The 12,286-nt window shown below is 42.1% G+C and overlaps 1 long non-coding RNA gene across 1 annotated transcript in view; it reads left to right on the top strand.

Moving 5' to 3' along the window:
- LOC147718823 (uncharacterized) overlaps positions 1 to 10,983 on the top strand; it is a 135,844-nt gene extending 124,861 nt beyond the window's left edge. The window contains exon 4 of the long non-coding RNA XR_015310008.1: positions 10,891 to 10,983. This is a non-coding gene — a long non-coding RNA (uncharacterized LOC147718823). The remainder of the gene's footprint in view (positions 1 to 10,890) is intronic.
- The last annotated feature ends 1,303 nt before the right edge of the window (positions 10,984 to 12,286 follow it).

Here is a 12,286-nt window from a genome sequence, read left to right as displayed (position 1 = left end):
GACTGCGAGGACCAGCAGCCAACACCTGTAGCTGGTTCGTCTTCCCGTGTGAGCAGCGCCCCCTCCCAGTGCCACGCCCACAGCCAAGACCGGATAACTTCTCGCGGCCCCCGCTTCGCGGGAGCCGCTCGTCATTGAGAAGTCTTTACTGTTGTGCTTTCCCTGCCTCGCTACAGGAGTAGCTGTCTACCTGCAAAATCTGCTGCCGGACTCATGAGAGGGCTCTGGTTGACGTGTGGCCGCAGAGGAGGGAGAGGCGCCGGTCCCGGGACTGCGAGGACCAGCAGCCAACACCTGTAGCTGGTTCCTCTTCCCGTGTGAGCCGCGCCCCCTCCCAGTGCCACGCCCACAGCCAAGACCGGATAACTTCTCGCGGCCCCCGCTTCGCGGGAGCCGCTCGTCATTGAGAAGTCTTTACTGTTGTGCTTTCCCTGCCTCGCTACAGAAATAGCTGTCTACCTGCAAAATCTGCTGCCGGACTCGTGAGAGGGCTCTGGTTGACGTGTGGCTGCAGAGGAGGGAGAGGCGCCGGCCCCGGGACTTCGAGGACCAGCAGCCAACACCTGTAGCTGGTTCCTCTTCCCGTGTGAGCCGCGCCCCCTCCCAGTGCCACGCCCACAGCCAAGACCGGATAACTTCTCGCGGCCCCCGCTTCGCGGGAGCCGCTCGTCATTAAGAAGTCTTTACTGTTGTGCTTTCCCTGCCTCGCTACAGGAGTAGCTGTCTACCTGCAAAATCTGCTGCCGGACTCGTGAGAGGGCTCTGGTTGACGTGTGGCCGCAGAGGAGGGAGAGGCGCCGGCCCCGGGACTGCGAGGACCAGCAGCCAACACCTGTAGCTGGTTCCTCTTCCCGTGTGAGCCGCGCCCCTTCCCAGTGCCACCCCCACAGCCAAGACCGGATAACTTCTCGCGGCCCCCACTTCGCGGGAGCCGCTCGTCATTGAGAAGTCTTTACTGTTGTGCTTTCCCTGCCTCGCTACAGGAGTAGCTGTCTACCTGCAAAATCTGCTGCCGGACTCGTGAGAGGGCTCTGGTTGACGTGTGGCCGCAGAGGAGGGAGAGGCGCCGGCCCCGGGACTGCGAGGACCAGCAGCCAACACCTGTAGCTGGTTCCTCTTCCCGCGTGAGCCGCGCCCCCTCCCAGTGCCACACCCCCACAATACTAAATACCACTGAAACAATCCCTGTAACGCGCATCGCGGGACGCGCGCGGGTCGGAGCACGGGGCGAAGCCCGGGCAAAGGGCGGGCCGTCTGTGGCCGTCCGGGGACGTCCAAGGATGGGACGGGCCACACCATTTTCATTTTCCTTTCCTATTCCAACTGTGACCCATTGATTCACGGCATATAGGGTTTGATTAATAACCAATGCAACTGTAGCAAGAGTGAAACATCGAAGTACTCCATTTTCTTGATTTTGTAACGACAGTTGAGCAGTGTGTTAAGTTTAATCTCGCTTTGTAAGTCATTAACAGGAAAGATACATGGCTTATAAAAAACTAAGATCACGCACGATATTCATGAAGCGAATGGGTACCGAGGAAGCGGTCAGAAAATCCTCAGATAAATCAATCAAACATGGTCGGATTACTAGGACTCCGGCAATCAGTAATTATTTTCTAACCGTATCATCAAAGAAACAAGTACCCACACACGCTGAAGAAATCCCAACAATACTCAACACTACCATCAATACAGAGCTAAAAGAATTACCCCCAGTGGATTATCAAAGTAATCATAACTCTATCGAAATTAATGTTGAACATAATCAGAATCTATTGTTCTCAACTCAGGAATCACAACATCAGAAATGCGAAATATTACAATCATCTTCCCTAACACCCATCCGAAAAACGGGTAATCATTCTCGTGTTGAGGAGCTACACGACATAGATACTCAGACGATGGATAATGACCTGGAGCTACAATCAAAACAGGATAAGTTATTCTATAGCTCCCTGAAAAAACTACCTGAACAAGATCCAGCCTTAGACTCCTCCTTTGACTTATTTCTACCTAAAAACATTAACTCAACAATCACTGCAACACCAATGTCAAAAGCACTGTATTCCCTACAGGAAATTTTGGAATCGGTTCTATCTTTTTTAGGTAACATACTGGAAAATTCGGATCAAACTTTAGACGTCCAAATTGGCATTCTAAAATTTCTAGTAGAAGAAAAAAGAAGAAAGCACAGGCTGATGCCACATTAAAACCGCAAATATCTGAAGAGAATAAGGAAAACAACATCGACTCTACAAATTACTCTAAAAACATAGTGCTTACTACCACATGCGACATCAGTACTCAAACATCTGACATATTTACACTAGAAAACTCTGATAATAAAATCCGAAAAAAGCAAAAGGATGTTAAAATATACTCCCTAAAGAAACTATTTAAAGAAGAACCCTCACATAACATCAAACAGTTTCCAATCTTTTCAGCCCCAAATAAAATAAATACGCAAAATACTGTGAATGTTAAGCAAGAACAAAGTAATTCTATTAAACCCTCTTCTGACGAAGACAGAGGAGAGAAGTTTCCTGAAATAAAAAGTACTCAAGGAAAAAAGGAGAAACATAAAAGAAGGAAGCCGTTAAGAAGAATAAACAAAAAGAAATCTCGTAAGCTGAAATTTAAAAACATAAGTACTCCTCAAAAAGTTCAAGAGGGACAGGATGATATCATAACTCCCAAAATCTCTATTCCGGAAGCAACAAGTGTCACTGAAAATATTCAATCAGTAAAGGCATTGAACCATAGAGCAAACGATTTTATACCTGCCTTATGTACCGAAAGAATTAATCGAACTAATAAGAGACTAGCAGACAAACATAACAATGTGGCTCTCAGCGGACAAAACATCTCATCTAAGTATTTGCTTTTTGAAGAGCTCTTTCCCACGGATAATATCCCTTTAAATCGAGGAAGGATAATTAACCTCTTACAGCAAATATCCCCTTTACATTCGCTAACAAGTAAAGAAATAGACCTTGTGAATTTTCCTATAAAAGAGAACTGTAAAATAGTGGAGGTTTCATTCTGGTCTTCAGTGCTCCCCGGGATCATTCTAACTGAAAAGGAAATACTGCACAAATGTGGTTACGACGTTATCGAAAGAGTCCAAGTAAAGAAAAGATACTCTAATAAAATGACCACAGGTCTCTTTGACACAAATACGGACATGCCAAATGGAAATCGGTATGAAAAGAATCTCACACCAGATGACTTACGTTCAACACACTCATGGAATAACACGTTCAAAATCCATGTGAACAAAGGTGAAAGAAAAGTATGGAGCCATGACCCAGAACTAACAACGGACAAGAAATCAATAAAGTCCTGGGCATGGGTTTCAGAGATTTTAAACAGCAACAAAACAACTTATAAGACACAGCATGCTGTTTAACAAAGGTTTATCGATCACCTCATGGAACATGGCCGGAAAAACCATAAATAAAATGAATGAAGCTATAAAAAATCAGCCTGACATCCTGGCTCTGCAGGAAACCTGGACAACAAATTCTTTCGTTCAGAAGGGCTACTACGTTTATGACATTCCAGCAAAAGCCACAAATCGGGGCCATGCAAAGGGCGGACTAGCAATCTTGTTAAATGAGGATTACTTATGGAACCAAGAAGTTGTCAAAACTAACTCTGAGAACTTCCAATGCATTCAAGTTTCGCTGAAAACACATAAGCTTGATTCTAAAAAGACTTTTCTAATGTTTAATATATACGCTCCTCCAGGTGCTAGTCAAGATTCCACGTTTGTAGACATTATGGAAGCTATCACTAAGATAATTGAAGATAGAGCAAATACGTCATACTTAATATTGGGGGATCTGAATGGAAACATTTCAAACGCCGAGATCAGAAAATGGGCAAAAATATACGAAGAAGAAAAACTGGAATTTCCTTTACCAAAATTTCCCAAGGGTAAAACGTCTGATAAGCGAGGAAAATTGTTGTTAACATATTTGCCAAATTTAAATGGGACAATCCTGAACGGCAACGTGGAAGGAGACATCCCGGCCTCTTGCACAAGACGAGGAAACGGGTCCCAATCAATAATTGACTATATAATCTGTGGACTGGAATTAGTAGAGACAGCATTGCATATGAGTATTAATTTCTCGGACGAAAGTGATCATGCACTTCTACACTTAAAAACCGAATGGTGGGCCCATTCTTCTTCGACAAATTATATTATGTTCAGTAACAGCACTATTGAAGTAAGCAAGAAACAGCGACGGATATTTTGGAATACTACGACCTTGAACAACATTAATGTAATGATTACATCTTCTCAACTCTTAACTAACAGGTATTTTTCTAATGAGATTACAAATTTTTAATATATCATTAATGAACTTAAGAATGCTCTTACAGATATGTTAAAACAAAAAACTACCAGAACTAACAAAAAAGCCAAAAACAGCATAAATAGGAAAACGCTCAATAAATTGATTCGAGCACAATATTTGAAATTTTCTCCATCAACTCAGCAAGATATCAACAAATTAAAAAATCAATTGAGAAGAGAAAAATATAGTCATAAAACAAAAATGCAAGACAATAATTGGGTAGGTATCCAAATTGCTGCCAAAAACCATAATCAACGGAAGTACTGGTCTCTAATTGCAAAAATAACAGGAACTAAAAAGAAATAAATGCCATACCAGTATCACCTCAAGAATGGGAAAATTACCTGACAGAGTTATATAAGGAAAATGTAACTCAATATGACAGAAGCGATATAAATATTAATACAGAAAAGCCCTCTTCACTGATAGCAGATACCACATCAATCTCTATTGAATTGCACATCAGAAACGCAAGAAGCACAGCAGCATCAGGCCCAGATCAAATTCCAATTAAGGTCTTGCAAGCAAATCCAAAGGAGTGGAGTCAGATGTTACAACCCCTTTTTAATTTTATCTTAAAATCTGGAAGAATACCCAAATCGTGGCAGGGGAGTATTATAATTCCTATTTACAAAAAGGGTAGTAAAACTGCTGCCTGTAACTACCGTCAAATAGCTCTGATGGACGCCACAGGAAAAATCTTTGCTGCGGAGGTATTAGATAGACTGAAAGACTGGGCGTTTTCGCAAAGATTAATACCTATGCACCAAGCTGGTTTTCGACCGAATCATTCTGTAACGGATAATATCTCCATACTCCAGACCATCTTAGATAAATATACTGTAGGAAAATCACAACCAGTGTACGCTGCATTCATAGACTATTCTACGGCGTTTGATCGCGTAGATAGACCTACATTGTGGAGAAAGCTAAGGAGAATGGGAATCCCTGAATATCTGCTGCAGGTCATAATTAATCTTCACTCCAACACTTGGTCCCAGGTACAAATGGGTAGCGAAAAAGGCTTATCTAAGCAAATCAAAACGGCCAATGGACTTAAACAAGGATGCCTTTTAGCGCCGATGTTATTTTCACTGTATCTTAGCGATCTACCGAGCCATTTACAACAAAGTTTAAGTTTACCTCCCAAGATTGCTTTACAAAGTGTGCATGCTCTGCTATACGCAGATGACATAGTAATGTTGGATCTAACACCATTTGGCTTACAAAAGCTCCTAGACATCTTAAATGAATATTCTAAATCTCACTTCCTAATCCCAAACCTAACAAAAACTAAAGTGGTAGCTTTTTCATGTAAGAAAGAAAATGTAAAATACAGTTGGAAGCTTGATGGGGTAAAAATTGAAGAAGTGGATGAATATACCTACCTTGGCAGGATTTTTACAAAGAACTTACATAACTTAAAACAGATAAACAACTTAAAAAGAAAATCAGAAATACATGCCGGGGCACTCTCCAAATTATACTCTGCCACAGGAAACAGACACTTTGCTACTCTGATGAAAGTGTATAGAGTAAAAATTCCACCGGTCCTATCTTATGCTACTGAACATATTCCAATGAAACAATGGTCGTACATGGATCTAAACGAAGGAAAAATTTTGAAAAAAATCCTTAAGGTTTCTAAATCTATACCAGTTCAAGCACTTAGGCTCGAATTTTCTTTAACAAGCACCTACGCTACAGCCGTTGCCAACGTCATAAGATGGGCTTAATATATTCTGCATGCCAAGGAAGGGACATTGCGCTCTTTGTTAAAGATCGAGACCTTTGAAACAAAAGCTACAAATTATATTTTTTATAAGAATATGTTAGCAGCATTTAAAATTGCTAATCTCAGCAAAGATATTCTGCTCACCTGGTCTACCTCTCAGCTGAAGCTCTTTTTAAAAAATGTCACTCCAAGATTGAGCTTCGACCTTGACTGCGCTCATTGTAATAAGCTAACTTCATACAAACTCTACATTGAAACATTGGAATATAAGGTCCTTCAGCCATATGTTGGGTTTTCTCTTACCCACGGTGCAAGAAGGGCAATAACAATGTTGCGCTTAGGCATCCTACCACTGCAAACTTTTACTGCAAGATGGTCAGCGGATGAATCTCCGAAATGTAAACTCTGTCATGGAGGAGATCAGGACATTGAGCATATGTTATTTGTCTGTCCTCATCCACATATAGTTGCAGCACGCTCTAGATTTCTTGATCCTATATATACCAAATGTAGAATTGTAAAAGTAAAAAATCTGCTACTTGTATGCAAACAACCACCCAATGAATGGGTATGTTACAACTTTTTTAAATTTCTAAAATCATTTTTAATATTATATTAATAATTGTGATTTCATTTTTGTAACTGTGTTATATTTTGTGGTCCTCAGCTGAGTACCAAAACAAATAAAAACTTATTTGATTTGATTTGTAAAGAGATTGGCTGATATGAGTTTGCCTTTTTGATATCCTTAGCAGGTTTTCAAAATAACACTAACTTGGCTTCCCTCCATGAATCTGTGATCTGGGTGTTCTCCAAATAAATAGAGTTACACAGTTTGCCACAGACAAGTGCAACCACTTCCTTCAATAGCTTATAAAACTCTGAGGGAATGGTATCTGGGCCTGATGCCTTCCCATTCTTAGCATGTTTCAAGTGCTCCCCAATTTCTGCCTCAGTAATCTGTGCCTCAAAGGACTCCTTTCCTGACTCCGTGAGCCCAGGAATGTTCCTGTCACTCAACAATTCCCTAAACCTATTTAGGTCTGGATAGACCTCCTTGGTATACAGCACCAGAATAGGGTGGCTAGTTGTTCCTGCATTTCTCCTGCCTTTTTGGAAATGCCCCCAGGGAATCAGTAATCAACTCCTTGATTTTGTTCCTGGACCTCTCTAATCTCCTCTTGCATGCCAAAAGTGATCTTGATTGCTCCCCATACTCAAAAAGATTCAGACACCTGGCCTGCCACTTCACCCTGTACTTCTTCTTCAGCTTGATTTTGAAATTTAGCTGCGTCTCTTCCAGACTCTTTAGTGTTTGATCCCTACCAAGAAGAAAATTCTGCGCTTGCAAGGTAGCCTCCAATGTCCCTATTTCTTGTTCCCGGGAGATAATCTCTGCACTATCTGATTTATTCTTCAAAACCACTTGAATTTACAAGACCCCCACATATGAAAGCCTTAAAAGTATCCCAGATTATAGCTTGGTGGGTAGATCATATATTATCTATGGAAAAATCACCACTTTAAAGCTGATCGTACTCCTGCTTCTAAGAAAAGGGCACGATTAACTGGCCACCTAGAATTCTACCTATAACCAGGGCACTGAGAAAGCTTGGTCACAGCTGAAGGTCGGAGATATGCCCAGGCAGGTGGTTTATCTCTTAGACCTTATCTGCTAAGTCATTATGGACAAAGATATAGTCTAGCCTTGAAAAGTGGTTATATTTCTTGCTATGTAATTGTGTGCCTCTTTTCTGACACATTTGATGGTGCCATACATCCACCGAACCCAAGTCCTACAGCATACTTCTTAGAGCCTGTCTGGTCTTGGGTGTACGGATACAACCCCTCCTTGTGGATCTATTGGGACTGATATTCAACAGTGTTAAAATCACCCTTCAGGGTCACCAGTAGTGAATATTCTACCAGGTTCCATTCCAGGGTCAAAAGATGGAATGGATCATCAGCGTCCAGGCCATAAAAGCTTGAATATAGTAATTCATAATCAGAGCCTCTTATCCATGCCAAGACCCACCTACCTGAGCTATTGGATTTCGAGCACAGCACACCCACCCCTGCTCCTTTCCTCAAAAGGATTGCAACCCCTTTGCAATACTCCATTGTATCCGAAGCTATATAATTCCCAATCCACCTATGTTTAGAAAAGAGGGCTCTACTCTTATTTGCTGTTAAATAGGTCTCCTGAAGGTTAATAATATGAGCCATACTATCTGATACTGGAGAACCAATGTATGTCTCACCTTTGACCTGAGGCCATTTACATTCCAAGTTAAAAAACATATCGCTTTGCTTACCCCCATTTAATTTCTAAGCACCTCTTGCCCTTCTTCCTATGATAAATTTGTATCTGCATAAATGATCAGAAAAGCAACAGCTTGGTGATTTTAGTTTTTTCCCCACTGCTCCCCACCTAGTGCCCCATCCCAGACCTCACCCTGGGGTGCCCCCCCCCCCACTACCAGTTAGCATTTTAAATGCCTAAGAGCATCCCCTGGGAGGGAGTGGTGCAAACAAAACTGTAAAAACTGCATTTTCCCCCTCACCACTACCGGACCGGAAACAGAGTGAACCTAGAAAAACCCCAGTAATTTGTACCCCTTTTGATGGAGACAATCCGCACTTCAACGTTTTTCAAGCGAAGTACGGTTTCTCATTCCGAGCTCCCATTGACGTTGGTCTTTAGCCTTACACACATGGGACCTAATAGTAAAGGAAGAACCTTTGCCGGAGAGGGACCCACAATTCAGAGCAATACCTAAGATGGCCTCTTTCACTGCGTAAGAAAGGATATTTACCAGGATTTTCTTGGGTTTTTGGTGCTTCAGATTTCCTTTAAATAGGTCCCTGTATGCTCTCTGGGTCTCCTGTTCGAGGTTAATATCAGGCTTATCCTTGAGAACTGAGTCTATTAATAATGCTATGAAAAAGAACTCCATGTCACCACCTTTCTCTACCTCCAGGATACCTAGGACCTGGAAAATATTCCTCCAAGAATGATTCGCAAACCTCTCCAAATCCTCCCTCGGACCTTGATTTTGCTTGGTCAACAAACCGATTCTGGTTGCATTCTTCTGTATATTTTATTTGACCAGGACAACCTTTTCCTCTAGTGCTCTAGTCCGCTCGGCCAGCTCATCCAATTTCTAGCTTACAACCAGAGAAGACACTTGAATCCTCTACTGGTTAGTCTTGGATACCTAAAACCCTCTCTTGATCTCCATCTTAAGGCCCAGTAGGATAGCCGCTAGTGACTCCTCTTCCTGTACCCCGACCATCTCAGCCCCATCTCAACTGCTAAGGAACCCAAAGGGAGCAATTCTCTCCTGCTGATCACCTTGACAGGGCTCGCCTCCATGCTCGGGCCTATCTAGTGGAGCAACAGCCTCAAATCTGTTGTTGGTAGTTAATGGTGGGATGTGTTGAGTAGGGCTGTTCGTACCTGGACTGGTTACTGCCCTTAGTATACCTGCACTATTTGCACAAGGAGAAATGTGGGGAGATTCTGTATTCTGGCTCTGCCTTCCCGTATCCCCCTCATGAGCCCCTTCAACATTCTGATGAAGAGCATTCGAGGCCATGACTTTAAGACAAGACTTAAAGAATGGTGTTACTTTGATCTGGACAGCAGGTGCTTTCCTACCTCTAGCTCCTAATAGCTTGTTAGTCAGTCTAGTAGGCTTCCCAAGCTGACGATTTGAAGCCCCAGAGCCCCCAAGCAGTACTACATTGAGGTTTTACAGTGAGTGACTTTAGAGGCCGCTGGGGAGAAATCTGCTACAAGACTTACCCCAGGAATGTCTGTGGTGTGAGTACGAACCTGCTGTCACTGCTGAAATCCTTATCCAGGCCCACTCCTCATTGCTTGTGCTGACACTGTCGAGTGTGACTTGGGCAAGGTCCATCCTGCCACGCTGGCGCTCTCAGCTGGGTATTCCTGTTTTGGCATCCGGGGTGAGGGGGAGTGCTACTGACAATGGTCACAACACAAGTACCAAAGAAAAGGTGTGACCCTCCCCCCGCAGGGGAGGGGTTGTGTGCTGAGACTGAGACTCCTGTGGTCTCAGCACACTTACATTCTGCCTGTAATTGGCTATCCTTATCCCTTTTGTGTGGCGTCCTGCGGCATTTACACCAGGCTTCACTTCAATGATGTTCTTGTGGTGGTTCGCACCAGGTACAGCCTGCATGGTTATACAATCCTTGGCCTCCCCGCAGTTGGGCACTGCGCTTAATTCTCATGATACTGTAATCCTGCTTGTGGCTTATTACAGCTCATTGTTATGACTTCACCACAGCCTTGTTTTAGGTCACTATATTGATGTACCCTCCCTTCAAACCTTACGTGAGGTGTTAGTCCATTTCTCCTTGATCTCCAGACAATTGTTGATGGTTCAGCAGTCATATTTGTCTCAGGCATAATCTCTTATGTCTTAATTGTGAACCGTATATCCTATAAGGGGATTGAAACGTTGTCAAGCACAGTACCATGATTCGAATTGTTGCTATATAATTGTTCATGTGAACATCAGTACTTGACAATATATGTGAGATAACCATTGCATTTTTATTGTAGTCACATGAAGAATTGTCTGAGCTTAGAAGTTTTTTCTCTTTTACTTGTTCTCCCACTCTATTTTGATGTTTTATTTTAAAACCCAATAAATGTATGGATTGTCCATTGTATGATCACCTAACATAGACCTTGTTGCATCTCTATGTAAATAAATATGTTTTCTTGCGAGTAAGGGATCTTTGTTTCTTTAGAAATATTGACATTGGGCACTACACATATACCGAAGAAAAGGTGTGACCCCCCTCGCCGCAGGGGAGCCACCCTAGAACAGAAGATCTTCTCAGGTATGAGTGCAGCAAGGTGGCAGGGGAAAGGGCATACACTTGCCTGTGGCTGCTTAGTGCAAGGCCGCCATGTTCCCCCTGCTCCTAACTCCATGTGTTTGTGTGTTTATGTAATTATATATTGATATATAGTATTTGAATATTAGTGGAATGTATTTAATTTACATTATATTAAATGTGTATGTCAAAACATTTAACATTCACTAAGTTGAACTCAATTTATTTTTAAAAATCTATATATTTGTATATTTTTGAACGAGATTAGTGTCAAAAATATTTTGCTGATATTTTTGTGGTTATTGTTATAAGTATAGGCAGGGTATATTTTTGTAAATAATGTTTTTTTACGCAAAATTTTTATTACACAATATTATTGTGGATATTGTGTCAGTAAACCCCTTAAGTAAAGTAGCCATCATGCCTGGGAAACAGAGGGATGCTCACTGGAACTAAATTACATGCAAGGTATTTTTCTATAAAAGAGATTCAGTTTGTTAAAATGAAGAACAATAACTGGGAGTGTTGGAAAATAGAAGGCCTGAAACTAAGACAACTGAAATTACATGTCTGTCAGCATAATCATTTATTTGTTTGTCTCGCTTGTATATTTTAGTTCTGTTAGTACTTGTGTACAAGACATATTATACATGCATCACTTCAAAAGTCCCAGTGAGTCACCCGTGGGAACATTGTTGACATTACTCTGCTGTTCTGAAATAAAAACACATTCGAGTTTTGCCTATTTTAGTCAGGTCTGATGTCTCAACAGTGTGTGGTGTGGGAAGGTGGTAGGTGATTAATGCCAGTCGTCAGTGAAGCATGGATGTTTTACGCCTACGTACGGAATAAGTAGTACACTTTCCACATAGACTTTATTATTCTTTGATATATTACACTTCTTTTGCATCGATCGGAGTTCACGTTATGATGTATGCCAATGTAAGTTGAATGCATGGCAACACTACGTACTCATAACCCACATGAATATAGATTAACTGTAAATGAACAGGGGCACTGCCTCCCCGTCCGACCTCATTGCCCCGGTCCTTTCTCTAAGGACTAACGAATAAAGCAGAGATTTGGTTCACCTAGCATACCACAGGCAGGACTGCTGTAAGCAAATGTAATATAAAACACACACACATTGAATTCACGCGCAAGCCTTGTGAGAAGTACTTGCCCAGACTGGCAGAGATGTGATCCTTCTGCAGCAACATAAAAGTAAGGGGGACAGTCAAAATAGGGACCGTGTCTAATTATGTAGAAATGACCTTAATTAGTCTTTCTCGAATTCCCGCTTGAA

This window comes from Lissotriton vulgaris, chromosome 4_1 (genome assembly GCF_964263255.1).
Source record: "Lissotriton vulgaris chromosome 4_1, aLisVul1.2, whole genome shotgun sequence".
Taxonomy (NCBI): domain Eukaryota; kingdom Metazoa; phylum Chordata; class Amphibia; order Caudata; family Salamandridae; genus Lissotriton; species Lissotriton vulgaris.
The sequence above is the reverse complement of the archived record's forward strand: the minus strand, read 5'-3'. Positions and strand labels throughout refer to the sequence as shown.